The sequence below is a fragment of the Podarcis vaucheri genome (genome assembly GCF_965113315.1).
Source record: "Podarcis vaucheri genome assembly, chromosome: 2".
Lineage (NCBI taxonomy): Eukaryota > Metazoa > Chordata > Lepidosauria > Squamata > Lacertidae > Podarcis > Podarcis vaucheri.
In genome coordinates this window covers 43387386-43402274 of record NC_138760.1, presented here as the reverse complement: position 1 = coordinate 43402274, position 14889 = coordinate 43387386, and the positions used below count along the sequence as shown (strand labels likewise).

General features: G+C 41.0%; 1 protein-coding gene across 4 annotated transcripts in view; it reads left to right on the top strand.

The window, feature by feature from the left end:
- Positions 1-14889, top strand: part of B3GNTL1 (UDP-GlcNAc:betaGal beta-1,3-N-acetylglucosaminyltransferase like 1) — a 174807-nt gene that overhangs the window by 84177 nt on the left and 75741 nt on the right. Inside the window, exon 1 of one of the 4 annotated variants that reach the window (XM_082213877.1) lies at positions 285-303. The exons of the other annotated variants lie outside the window; for them this stretch is intronic. The gene's annotated coding sequence lies outside the window, so the exon portion shown is untranslated. Of the gene's footprint in view, positions 1-284; positions 304-14889 lie in introns of those variants that run through there. 4 annotated transcript variants of the gene reach the window in all.

Below are 14889 nucleotides of genomic sequence, written 5' to 3'. Positions count from 1 at the left end.
ATGCTAAGATTATTATACATCTAATCCTTCAACACCTAGAACATAATTAATCAGAACCATCTGATTTAAAAAATACATTTGAAAAAACACCCAGTTTCCTATTCTAAATTGCAAACTTCATCTTCACTTAACTACTACTTGCTCATGTTGCATTATTATGTTTATCTAGTTTTAAAATCTAGAAATATGCAAGTGTTGCCTAGTCAAGTCAGTTAGTACTTTTTTTAGGATGTAGTGTGGGCTGCAGTGTCTGCATTTATCTCTGGGGAGGAAGTAATGAGAAGTTATGCAGAGTGGCTTAAGGTAGGTGGGAAGGCATGCAGTGAGAACGTGGGGGAGAGAGCAGAATGAATGTGGAGTGGTGAGAGGAAAGGCTGCAGCTGAAATGTGGGAGAAGGAAAAATGAGATGATTACTTGGGGAGGGAAAAGATAAGAGAGGGGGAGCTGGTTAAAGTGCATCAGATGGGAAAATACAAAAAAACTGATGGTTTTGGTTAGTGATTTGAGACAGGAAAGGAGAGTTGATAGAAATAAGTTGATTCAAACGACTGAGGAGGAAGTAGGGAGGCAAGTTTAGGGTCTGTGAGAAGGATATGAAAACTAAGTATTTAACAGCATGGAATAGATTAGGAATATTTTAATGAAAAATGAGATTAATTAGTACTAGGTTTTCTGGCCTTTTGAAATTATTATATTAAAATTATAAATGTAAAGTAGAAATCAGTAGGATTGCTTGATGCAATTTTGTATGCATTGTTTTCTTCATCCCCATTTAATTCCACCAGTCTTATCTTAATGACATCCCTTCTATTTCTGGTGCTGGTCTCTTATGTAGACAAAATGGCATCATCCTAACACACTATGAAGATATTGGTAGGTTGGGTAAACCACAAGGTTTGCAGAAGTCCCCCCAAAACTCCCAGTGCTGTAGGGGAAAGTGTCAGGAGCTCATCCTACACTCAAGTAGGACCCCGGTAGAGACACATGCCCGACTGGCATGTTCCCTCCCTCCTAGTCGATTGTTCAGGAGCTTCAAAAGCTTTCTTCTGCCTGAACATCACAGCGACCGATGCCAACAGACATCGGCACACTTAGTGATCTGCAGAGTCTTCGCAGCTTGCGTAACAGACCTCAGCAACTCAGCATTTTGGCTAATCTACTTTATTTACATATAAACACACACGGAGCACTGCAACATGGCTCCCTCTCTCTCTAGCATCAGACAGCAAAGAGAAAGAACAAAGGATAATAGTCCCACTTCACGGAAGACAGTAACACAAACATCCTGTCTCCGTCACTTCCCACTCTGTGGAGTCAAAACATACACTGTCACGTGATAGACAACAATCCCATGACTGCAATCACAGAGCAGGAATTCTAACAGAAAGAACCCAAGGGGTGGGGAGTCCCCAAATAGCCCAATAAGGACTGAACATGCTTATTGGCAGCAGAATGATGGTTGACTCTGGAGGGACAACATGAAAAAACAAAAACTGGGTGAGAGGTGGAATGGAAGATGGCAAGGCTGGCTAGCTGCAACAGTGAACAGGAGCATTCCTTATACTTTCAGTCTTCTCTCTATTCAAACCCACAGACAACTTGTTTGAGAAAGCAAAATGAGCAGGAAAAAAAGAGGAAAATGAAATGGAGGGAAGAAAAAGGTATGGGAAGGGGAAAATAAACAATGCTTAATGATGCACCAGCACACTTGCTCATTCATTCAAAGTAAACCATTATTTGTTTTATACTATGTCATACCATGAAGCATGAACAAAGCCAATATGTTCCAAATTCTGAACTGCTTGCACAGAGGCACAACTTTTTAATATATCTTGCACAGCTTTTAGTATAGTTGGAAGTGCATAATAAAGTATTTGAAACTGTGTGGTGGAACTGTATGGTTGAAAGTACTAGAATCTATTCTGGAAGAAAGATAGTTTGGGACCTTTTTCCCTTGTAGTCATCTCTTAAAAGAATAGTCCTTACACTATTTTCTTTGACAGATTTAGGATGTGCAGTTTTGGGGCACTTGAGTTAAGAACCTCATAAATTAAAAACTTTATGAATGGTTGCCATAGAGCATATCCCTTTACTTTCAGTGTCTGGGAGCATTTTATGCTTGTTGCAATTAAGAATAAGTTGATAAAATTGATTACACTTTTTGGGAGGAAGAAGTCATTTCCAGTCACCTGTTATTTGTAGCCCCTCTGAGGTTGAGAGACATTACAAAGCAACACTTTTCAGTTGGCTTGGCTTAATGTTTTATTTATGTCATGTCTCAGAGTTTGTGTAGATTCCAGAGAGGTTGGGGGGGGGGTCATGATGCTTTTATATTCCAGTCACTCAAGAGGATAAATATTCTATGAAATTCAAACCAAAGGGGTATGCTGAAGGCGAAGCAAAAAATAATTTTGTTTAGGCTTTGGTGATTTGTTACTACTGCCATTTTTCCCCCCTCAGCCTTTTTTTAATTGGCTAGGGAAAAGGGATATCTTTTCCAGAGTGGGATATATTTATGTCACCTGACCCAACTCCGCAGTAGCGCACACAATATATGAAATCTGTAAAATATATTTCAGGGCTGTATTTAAAGTTTAGGAATAACCCAATTTTTCCATTTTTTGATAGTCTTCTTCCCTCCCTATCAATGCTCTTGCTCTTCCCTGCTTGCATGATGTGATATATTGTTTAGATAAAGGTAAAGGTAAAGGTACCCCTGCCCGAACGGGCCAGTCTTGACAGACTCTGGGGTTTGTGCGCCCATCTCACATCTATTGGCCGGGGGCCAGCGCTGTCCGGAGACACTTCCGGGTCACGTGGCCAGCGTGACAAAGCTGCATCTGGCGAGCCAGCGCAGCACACGGAACGCCGTTTACCTTCCCGCTGGTAAGCGGTACCTATTTATCTACTTGCACCCGGGGGTGCTTTCGAACTGCTAGGTTGGCAGGCGCTGGGACCGAACGACGGGAGCGCACCCCGCCGCGGGGATTCGAACTGCCGACCTTTCGATCGGCAAGCCCTAGGCGCTGAGGCTTTAACCCACAGCGCCACCCGCGTCCCGCATTGTTTAGATAGTGAACTGTAATTCTTCCTAGGGAAATTGGCTCATAAATGTTTCTGCAGTCCAACAATTTTTGTGGGTAGCACCTTTTGGATTGTCATTTCAAGATAACCTGCCTTTTTGTTATGCTGAGGGTTTATTGTGCTCCGACTGCACTCCCTTGTCTGATTACAATTAGCAGGTTTATTATCCCATTACAGGTCATGGGGTCATTTTTAGCCAGCTGCTATAAGAAGTTCAACTACTCCCTTCACGACCAAATTAATATTACTAAGAGTTGGCTGTTATCCTGCCTTAAAACTCCCTCTAGGAGTGTATATTAGACTCATAATTGCTGTTCCTGGTTCTTGTATAATAGATTAAAATATAACCAATAAAATTTGCAGTGTGAAGTTGTGCAATGGGCCAACAACAAAAAACTCTCCCACTGAAAGTCCAGCCCTAACTGCTTATGCAGACATTATTGAAAATCGCATTAATGTGCATAACTACAAAATCCTAGTGTGTCAAGAGTTGGAAGCAACTTCAATGGTTGTAGTGTGTGAGAGGTCTTTTGGCAGTTATGCTGCAATGACTGAGGACTGTCCATAAAGTATGCCATGCTTTCAAAGACCCTTTCAACCCTGCTCTTCCTACCAGTGATATTTTAACCATCAGCCAATTCCTCCTTTGCTACCCTTCCCTCCCTCTTGATGTACGACATACTTGAAGGCAGGCCCTTGTGTAATTGTACCTGGTTTTTTGTTTGCATTTGGGTTAAATAGATAAAACTGTAGAAAACGAGTTTGTGCTTTTTGTATAACCTTTAAAGTTAACATGCACGCACATATAGAATAGAATAAGCTGAATATTTTTACAAACCTAAGGAGGATGCTGAGAGGAATTAAGAAAATGGATTCAAGATTAATCTTGACACATGGGTGAAATTTTGTAGACCACTTTAACATGAACTGTTTCACATATGCAAATTTTATGTATCCCATCAAAAATGGGTTCCAGACATTTTACCCTTTCCAAAGTTAATCTTGTGAGAGGGTGATTGCCTTGCCTTTCGCCAAGCATGGGAGAACTTTGGTGGCCAATAGGTTTCAGTCCTATACACACGTACACTTGGAGTAAGTACTGTACTGTTGAATGCAGTAAAGCTTCCTTCTGAGTAAGCATGCCTAGATTGCACTGTGAGACTTACACCCTATGAATTTGTCTTAATTTCTTTTAAAGCCATTTTTTAGCCGTATATGCTGCTTCCAGATTCAGAGGCAGCATGCTTCTGACAACCAGCAGCTGGGGAAGAATCCCTGGGTGTGGACTGTTGCTCCATGTTTGTGAGTTTCCCAAAGGCACCTCAGAATCAGAATGCTTAACTTGATGACCCTTTTTTCCTGATCCAGCATGGTGGTTCTTATGTTAAAAGAATGGTAGTAGAATCTTCCATGTCTTGCACTGAACCTCAGAAAGTTAAATGCATGCTCTTTCCTAATATTTTTTCACCTATGCAAATGTGGTTTAAAGCTTTGCGCGACTATGTTCAGTGCCATAGCTGCATGATATGCTTGGCTGTCCACACAATGGGGATGGAATTTGTAAAGCAGTGGGAAAGGTGTACTTGTATTTCCTGGGTTGTTGTTGTTATATTTATTATTTTAAAAACTATGTATTCTGCACTGAAGAAGTGGGGGCATAACCATCTCAAAGAAAAAAAATAAAACATGGGCAAATGTTGCACTAAACAGCAGATTGTTATTTTTATTTATCGGTTGAATTTCTATCATCCTTTTGCCAAGGAGCTTAAGGTAGCATTCATGGAATTTCCCCCATTTTATTTCCCAAAATTCTACTTATGGGTGATTATTGGGGAAGGCTCGGACAAAGTAGGATGTGTGGAGTCAGCCAGGAGGATTTAAAACTACAAGGGAGAGCTGCTAAGCATGATAGGAAGCAAAAAAAGGAGAAATTGTTGTCCTCAGCTTTCACTATAGCTAGTTCTTCACTTTCCCTTTGCACGTTAAGTGTGGGCAAGAGTAGAAGTTGAAGTCCAGGAAGGCTAGGGGTGGCTGGAGCTCAGCCAAACTAATTACAAACCAAATTCCTGGGCAGAGGTTGGTTTGGTTCCTAATTGGCCCAGCTTTTCCAAAGTGCACAAGTTTGTTTGCACTTCTGATTCTACATTATGAAATTTTGCACCAAACTTACTTGCTTCAGATACCTGGGAAGATGGCCCCCTGGAACACTGGCTTTGAAAGGTTTACTTTGCTCATATCTGAAGTCATTCTGGAATGCTGAAAATATGAAGCAGATCTCTGCCCTGTCACATTGCTTTAGTTTCAAAAACCAGCATTCCAGTGGTCACTAAACAGCTTACAAAGAGCTTATCAACACAGTCATGTGTTTGAAGTCTGAAAGTGCTATATTGTTTTGTGCACAATCCGCATAAGATGCACTTTCAGAACTGGATACCCACCACGCAATTTCTTAACTGTAGCGGTTTCATGACTGCCTTAGCCTACTCCTCCTCTCCTTTCAATGTGAGAATTAATATGCCTGATTATTTTGAGTTAGAGATAGGAGTAGGAGAGGAAGAACAGATCAGAAACATCTGCTGAGCACCTGTGCTCCTGGTGTGACTGGAGGAGCTGATGGAGCTGGCACTGATCCCTATTAAGCTCCAGCTTGCCTGGTAGGACAGAGTCCCAAACTGTGACTCCCAGCTGTGGAAGCTCCGGTGTCCTGCTCCTCCAACCATAGACCTGGTCTATGGAGGCACCTCTTCTTCTTTCCCCTCTCATACCTAAAAACTGTACTAACTGAAGAGCTCTCTTGTGGAAAAACAATAATGTTCAAATGTATTTATTAAGAGATGTTCATCTTGCTTTATTTTAAAGCAGTTTAATGCTTACAGCTCTGTCTAACAAACTTATGGAGTGTGTTGATGAAGTCGCTTAATAATAATAATAACAACAGTTATGATGGGGTTACCCCAGCCACTCTGAGCAACTTCCAACAAATTAAACCACAATAAGACATCAAACATTAAAAAATCCATATGCTAGGGAAAGCACTTCAGCATAAATTGACAGTTCTGCTTGGTAAAATAAGCATTTTGAGTGTTATTTACACTAAACTTAGTCTTGCTGAGGTGACCACCTTCTTCTGTTATAGAATCATCAGAATTGTAGAGGGGCCATAAGGGTCATTAGTCCAATCCTGCAATGCAGGAGTCTTTTGCTCAGTGTGGGGCTCAAATCCACGACCCTGAGCTTAAGAGGTCTCATGCTCTACCAACTGAGCTGTTTGTATAATTGAAACCTGGATCTTCACTTTATAGGTTCCGTTTTTATCTCTACATCAGAGGGATGGTTGCAGAATTCTAGTGTGACTAATGAAGGTAGATTAGAGTAAAACAACTTTGCTGCTAAAACTGGGCAAGTGACCAAGATAAGCATAGTTCTAGTAAAGGTTTGGAGAAATAGCGTGTAAGATATTCTAGACTCTCGCGTCCGCCCCCCCCCCATACTTGCCTTTCAACGGTTAGAATGTCAGTTCCAGTGGGCCAGCAGTAGAGTGGGAGCACATGTAATGTACCTACATGGGGCCATAGACATGGCTCTTGGGATGCATATGTTTTACATCTTAAAATTGCATTGTGGCCAAGGAAAGCATTCTTTTTGCTTCTGAAAAGTGCCATTGTTTGGCACTCGTAACTGCAGTCCGACTGACACAAAATCTTTCCCACACTTTTACTACATTTTGAAAACATTTTAATGCATTAATCTTCTAAATGCAGGAGCAGATATCCTTATACTCTTGCTGACTTCATCTTGGAGGTTAATCTGAAGAAAGATGGGAAGGACTTGTCCTAATAAATCTTGCGACAGACTTTGGCTGCAGGACATTATGATAAACCATGGTTTATTGTTACAGGAAAGAGGCTAGAGAGCGTCAGGTTCACATGAGCCCCATCTTCCACTGTAGGTGCAAGAAAGAGTAGTACATCTAGTTTGTGTGTAGACGCCTGAATAATTGTGAGCATACAGGGGTGTGGAGAAATCACCTTTTATAATGTGTTCACTGAGACTGGGTTTGCTTTACATATAAAGTACAGTGGTACCTCAGGTTGCATACGCTTCAGGTTACAGACTCCGCTAACCCAGAAATATTACCTCAGGTTAAGAACTTTGCTTCAGGATGAGAACAGAAATTGTGCAGTGGCGGCGCAGCGGCAGCAGGAGGCCCCATTAGCTAAAGTGGTGCTTCAGGTTAAGAACAGTTTCAGGTTAAGAACAGACCTCCAGAACGAATTAAGTGTTTAACCCGAGGTACCACTGTCTAAGAGTCAATTATGTTTGAGGGGTTATGTGAAGGGTTAAGTTTCCAATGGCAGCTGGCAGGTGGCAGCTACTTACATAAGACTGGGCTGGGAAAAGCTGGGTTCTTTTTATACTAAGTAAAATTTTGCTTATGATTGGCCTGCTGGATTGAAGTTCTTCATCACTCACTGGACGGGGGGAAATGGTCCAATGAGGGGAGAGACTTCAATGCCATTCAGACATGAGTAGTTGAAGGGTAGAGTGGGTGGAACATAAAAAGGCCAGCTTTGCCACTGTTCAGGAGAGTGCGACTGCTAGGACTGTGGACCAGAAGAAGAAGAATCTGGAAGAGAAGTCTGGAGCTCAGGCAGGTAGAGGTTACTGAAGCTAAGGAAAGCCTAGAGGTATGGCCTGCTCCCAAAGAGCTGAATCACTTTCTTAAGCCAAATATCCACAAAGAGGCCATCAAATGCTGGTGAGTAGTGAGGAAGAGTTCAGCAAGGAGTTTCTGGAGCTGACCAGAGAGGGAACTGCCTGCAAGCTTGACTCAGGGAAAACTAGCAAATGTTTTCTGTACCTGGTGGTGGCGAGAGTGACTGGGTGGGGAAAGGGTAATTGGCACATAATTTTGATAGGGAGAGGAAATACGAATTTTAAGTGCCAACCTTATGGAAGCTTTTTTATTTGAAAGTAACTGCTATTTATAATAACAGTAACTTTATAAAAGTGATCGCAAGTCTTCTAGAAACAGTAACAGTATTTACTTTCTTTTTCTTTATAGTCAATAATAATTAAAGGAAAACTTTTTTTACTTTTGTTTGCTTATAAAGTGAGCCTGGCTGCTTTTGTAACACATCTAAAGTGCTGCAGTTATTGGGTCATAGTTTAAGTTGTCGGTAAACAGCATAGTATAGATGGTGCCAGCAATTAGAATGTTATGAAATATACAGTATGTACTATGCTGGGAGTGAGAGTAAAATAGGAACCTCCACACACAATTGGTGAATCAACAGTGGTAGGTAGAAGTTGCTTTTCCGCTTATTACAGGGTTTCCCAACCTTGGGTCTCCAGCTGTTTTCGGACTACAATTCCTATCATTCCTGACACTGGTCTTGCTAGCTAGGGACGATGGGAGTTGTATTCCGAAAACAATTGGAGACCCAAGGTTGGGAAGCACTGGCTTATTGGTAACCCTCTACACTGAGGAATAAGGACCACAATAACTTAGAGCTTTGAACCAAATTGGGGGTGGTGGTGGATATATTTTCATGCTTTTTGGTGTGTACAGTCTGAATCTACATCTATTGTAGCCCGTACATTATTTAGACAAGTGAGATGTAAATAAGCATACTCAACTTATCTTGGTCTGAATGCCATGCTACCTTTGTACAGGGCTTCCTGATGAGAGGAAAGAGTGGGACAGAGGAAGTGTTCTATATTTTGTTACTCCTCTCTGTTTTTCAAGCTTAAATTTCTAGCCGAGTTTGAAGTCAACAAAAGTAGATTGTTTACTTTCTTGGGTGGGCCCTGCAGACAGACTAGTTGTATAAGAATTTATTTGTGGACTTAAGCTCTCTTGGTATCTTTCAGACACAAGGCACCAAACCTTGCTGGTCCCCTATAAGCAGTGGCTGTTAAGTTATTTACATCTCTGCTGACAGATCTATTTATATGAAACAAAATTGGATATTTTAAACCAAGGCCTATTCCTCCCCAGGCAGTCTTACAGAAGTTGATGTTTTTGACCAAAAACTTCAGTGATGCCTTTAAATATTGCCATTGGGGAACTTTACAGGTCTTGGCAATGATGTGCAATTCTGACTGTAGTTTCAGATGAAGCCAAGGGGAAACTGGAAAACATGGTACTAGCATAAATGTAGAAATACCGTGGACAGTTTTTGTAATATCAGTTGTGTGCAAGAATGTACAAATGTTTATGTCCTGTGGTATAGGGGGAAATACTTGAAGGAAGTAAGCTTAAGGCAGAGGGATAGTTCACACCTACGTGGCTGTTTCTTCATGATGATCTTAGGCTCATGCATGTCATTGCTCAGACATAAATGTGGGATGTGTTGTATGAAGCAGAAATACATATGTATATCAATGCACATAAATGTAATGAGTAAAAAATTGTGTTTTTGTTCAACCTGGATTGTGCACAGGTATAATATTTTTGTACCTGAAAACTTTCCACATAGCTGGTAAAGTATGCATCTGACAATAAGAATGCACACAGCTGAGGTGATTGCATGGAGCCACAGCCATATAAACTGACCCTTATGGATAGTCTTTGACATATATCCAAAAATTTGGTAGGGGCTGGAATTTCTGTAAAAAGCATATGTTTCATTATGCATGTGCTACTCAAAATCTAGCAATTCTTGGTTGTGTCAAGAATTTTAATGTCAGATGAAAATGTCAACATAGCTATTACAATCAACACCTCCTGATGTATTGATGCAGGTAACTTGAGACCAAAAATATTTTACCGCTGGACAAGCCTGCAAAATGTGTCTAACTAAGCCACTGTCATTATTATACTTCCAGCATCTATCTGTCTTAGACCTTGCCTTGCTATACAGACATTGTGAGGTCCATTGTACTTAAAATTTTAATTCTCTGGACCATAATAAAAATTGATTGATTGATTGATTGATTCTCAAATTCCAGTTTACGGAAACATTTCATATAGATTTTAAAGCAGTTTCCCATTCTTTAAACTGTATGATACCTTCCGGTTCCCTATTCTACACCTCTGAGTTCTTTTGCTGACTTGTTTTAAAGCAGCACATCAGTGAAGAAACTTAATCCTGTTTTCTGTCTGTAATGCGGCGTAACCTGGAAAATAATGTTTTAACTGTTAGGGGCATTTGGCAATTTTGTTGTTTCTTGCAAATATTAAATGTGTTGTAAGTTGAAGGACAACAGCAAATTTATGAACATTTTTGGCAGAGTGTTAGCACATATTAGGGGGGTGGAATTGTCAAAGTACATTGCAGCTATGTAGTATAGTACATTGCAAGTATGCAAAGGGAAAAGAAAAAGACAAATTACTATGGATAACTTATGATGCCCACCCTGAACTTGTTGAGATTATAGAAGTACAGAACTGGAAAAAAACATTTCTAGCCCAACCCTCTGATCTGAAGCCAAAATAATTTATTTCCTGAAGGTTGACAAAACAAAGTAGCAGCTGGTGAGGCAGTGTGGACGGAAGTCCATTTGCTTTTTTGGCTTCCTAACACAGTGGATTCCTAACTTTTACCAAGAGAGAGAGTGGAATAGCAAGGCATGAGGAGCTTGTCACAATGCAGCAGCTGAGAGTGGAGTGAATTCAACACTCCTGCTGCCCCATAGGGAGCTCGCCTTGCCCCACCACCCTTTCCCTCTTGGTAAGTTCCAGCAACCCGCTGTGTTGGGAAGCCAAGAGAGCAATGGAGCCCCACCCAATGGCTGCTACTTCCAAGAGACAAAGTACATCTGCAGTATGGGTCCTTAAGATTTTTAAATTATCTAGAACCCCAAGGATTTTTCAAACAATGTGGGAAGGGAGAAGTCTCATTTGCAGATTTAGCTTTCCTGGCTGCTACAGCAGATCTCCTTCCCTCAGGCAGCTGATCCCATAGCCCAATGCTCAGTCCCATCTGTGTGTTGGCTTGCTTTGCTGGAATTGTGAAGGCAGAATTCATGTTCAGAGTTTTGAAGGAGGGAGATGAAAAGGTTGTGTTTCTAGACCTTACTAATAATCAGAATATGTTGTACCACATGCGTTCCATTTCAGCTTTTTTTTCAAAAAAGAAAACCTGTCTTGGAAGTACCTTAATGCATTAAAACTCACGCAAGGAATGTATATGATAAATTTGAGTCGGCTAGATCTGGTTTCTGCCATGGGACTGAAATGTCCAAAGTGCAACAGTTACTTTAGAGCACATGCATTGTGTTATTCTGGACTGTTAAGTTGGTTGTATAAACATGTGATTAAATGTATTCCAGCGCAGACAAGAGTGGTATTCACAGCTGGGACATCTTGGGGGGAAAGAGTTCATAGTGCATTTCTCTTTAGCTTTTCCATAAGCCTTCGCCTCTGCACCACTGTTATGCCTCCTATAGCTAAGGAAGTCGCCCCCACCAACAAAACAAAAAGCCACACCTTTCATTATCTTTAAATGTCATGAGTGGCCACATTTCTCTCTTTAAATGATGGGAAATGGAATACTGCCTGCTTTTGACTTGGTAAGAATAGAGCTATGCATGCTCTGTGGAAAGTATGGCCAAAAGAAACAGAAGGCAAAAATGTTGACAAAAGAATGTCTGAGGCTTGAACAAGGAAAGGAATGCCTTGTTCAAATCTAAAATTTCTCCCCCCTCTTTTTTTTATTCTGAAATATTCAAGATCATAAGCTATTGTAGTGCTAGCTGCGAAAGTATTTCAATGTTCTATGAATGCTGAATGTCTTCTTCATTTTCTGAGGAGGCACTTGCAGCCAAGTGAAAGGGGTGTGTGCAGTTGGATATTGTGCTGGAAAGACTATTCAAATATGGCGATTTTGCCACGGCAAAGAAAAATTGAGGATTTTGTTCTGTTCATAGATACTAACTGATATTGCTCCTGTTAATTTTTTAATAAAAAGATTAGTGCAATCTCTTGAGGGGAGAGCACGTGTACAAATTCAACAGGGCTTTGTTTGTTTGTTTGTTTTGTTGCTATTTTGTTAACGTTGTTAATATTGTTTTATAGGTATGAATGCTGTAGTACTTTGTGAATCCTATAATAGGGTTTTTGGTGTAACTGTGATGTTTAGCTTATGTTTTAGTTGTTTAGTTGATAGTGCTACATAGATGGTGATTGTTTTATCTGTGATTTGTGATTGTTTTGCTGATGATTTGTTAAGTATTCTAGACTATTTATGCTGTATTTTTGATGTTCCATTATGCTTATCTTTTGTTTGTAAGCCACTTTGGGATTTATTTGCATAAAAATGGCATAGAAATAGAATCAGTCAATCAACATATCAAGTTTCAAACTAAACTATGGCTTCCTATCATCAAATTAATAAACAAAAAAGTATCCGTGTCACAGTTCTTCAAGTCAAGCCAGTTGGCTGCAGCCCTTCCAAGCATTGCAAGGGAGAATGGAATGTAGAATATCTGGTATAATCCAATAGTAATGCCCAACCTGCAGAGCATGATATTGAGGCTAAACCTGGGGGTAGGGAGGTGCCTGTTCATGCAGGTTTCCGTAAATATTTGTAAATTACCCATGGGCTGGTGCTTACTTTTAACGATGTGATATTTCATGAAAATAAGTTATTGAATAATTGGCTCCATTCTTCAGACTGAGCACCGTAATTATCTTCACTCTTGATTCTGTGCAAGTTGGATTTATATCTGTAACTTTTAAGAAGATTAAACCTCTTGCCTTACCTATATGACCTGCTGCTTACCTCTGTAGGCAAAAACTTCTAGAGGGCACCAGGTTGGGGAAGGCTGCCCTAGCACCAAGAGAATGCCCTCAAGTGTGTTCTAGGCCCCAGAGGTTCATGAATATATCACTTCAAAGTCAAGTGTGTTTTTTTAATATCTCATGTTTCTTTTGAACAAATTACATTGATTTTTTAAAAAATATGTGTTTATAATCTCCGGGAAATTAGAGGTTTTCTTGGGGGAGGAAATAGAACTCCCCAACCACAAACATGTAGATGAGAAGCAGAGGCCAAGGACCTCATGCCACCAGTTAAAAATTATTGGGTTTTAATATTTTGATGTTTTAAATATAGTTAAAACTGCTTTGAACATTGGAAAAGTAGATGGCTTAAATAAAGGCTGTGTCTACTTGAAAAAGGATAGTTTCCTCCTTCATCTTCTCATCCCTCTAGATACAGCATACAGTGGTACCTCGGGTTAAGTACTTATTCCGTTCCGGAGGTCCGTTCTTAACCTGAAACTGTTCTTAACCTGAAGCATCACTTTAGCTAATGGGGCGTCCTGCTGCCACTGCGCCACCGCAGCACAATTTCTGTTCTCATCCTGAAGCAAAGTTCTTAACCTGAAGCACTATTTCTGGGTTAGAGGAGTCTGTAACCTGAAGCATATGTAACCCGAGGTACCACTGTATTACCAACTTCTTACCTGTGCTTTGGCGTGTAACTTTTAACCTGCCCCCATACATTCCCCTTTGCTGTTTTTCCATAGCTCTTTGCCTTCAGAGACGCCTTATAAACGAGCTTTCACTGACTTTAATTTCAAGAGCTACCCACTTGTCAGCTGGCTCATTCTTAACTGCATTGAGCCTTTTTGCCATCCATTTATTAGAGCAACAGAAACAACAAATTTGTATTTAAAGCATTCCAGGAGCAGAAAGGTTACTAGCATACACATGGGTTCAAGGGGTGTGTGAGAGAGATATATGGGGAGAGCTAGCACAGCAAGTTCTCAATTTCTGAAAACGGACGTTTCTGGTCATTTAGTGGAATAAACAATGACTACGTAATATACTGCTCATTTCATTGTGGCCTTTAAAGAACTTCTAATTATTTTCAGCAGCAGGCTGGAAGCTTTTACAACACTGCAATTGTGGTAATCTGCAAATAGAAAACTGTTGTTGAACTTGGTGTTTTCATTCCAGGAGCCTGCTAGTGGACATCCTTCCTCCAACCTTTCCTGGCACATCAACAATGGTTGAAGGATTTGAGCAGGCTGTGCTTCAGAGAAATCATTTGCGTCATTTTGTACAGGGCTTTGGGGTAAAGTAATGTGTGTCATGAAGGGCCTGTAGGTTAGTGGCTGAGCACATAATTTGTATTTTCTCAAGTCTGTCTGACAGCTTGGAAAACTACTACCATTCAGAGTAGACAGCACCAGGCTTGATGGACCAGACGTGGGTGGCGCTGTGGGTTAAACCACAGAGCCTAGGACTTGCTGATCAGAAGGTCGGTGGTTCAAATCCCCGCGACGGGGTGAGCTCCCATTGCTCGGTCCCTGCTCCTGCCAACCTAGCAGTTCAAAAGCACGTCAAAGTGCAAGTAGATAAATAGGTACCGCTCCGGCGGCAAGGTAGACGGCGTTTCCATGTGCTGCTCTGGTTCGCCAGAAGCGGCCTAGTCATGTTGGCCACATAACCCGGAAGCTGTACACCGTCTCCCTTGGCCAATAAAGCGAGATGAGCGGTGCAACCCTAGAGTCGGCCACAACTGGAGCTAACGGTTATGGGTCCCTTTACCTTTAAAGCAGCTTTTGGCATTCCTGCTCCTTCCTCTGCACTATGTTGCTTAACCAGAAATGATTTAACAGTTCTAGAGCAATGCAATTTCATCACCCGCTCCTAAGCTTATCTCCCCTTCCTCCCAGCATTCTGCATTCAGAATTATTGGAGTACATATGGTTTCAGTTGGGTAAGTTCAGTGTAGTGTAAAGAGGAAATAGCTGAGCCTGCAGTAGTAAGTGTAGGATTGAATTAGAAGCACCAGGGGTTTTGCCAGCTTTCTATTGATAAACGCCTTGCTAGGCTCTCCTCCCCCCCC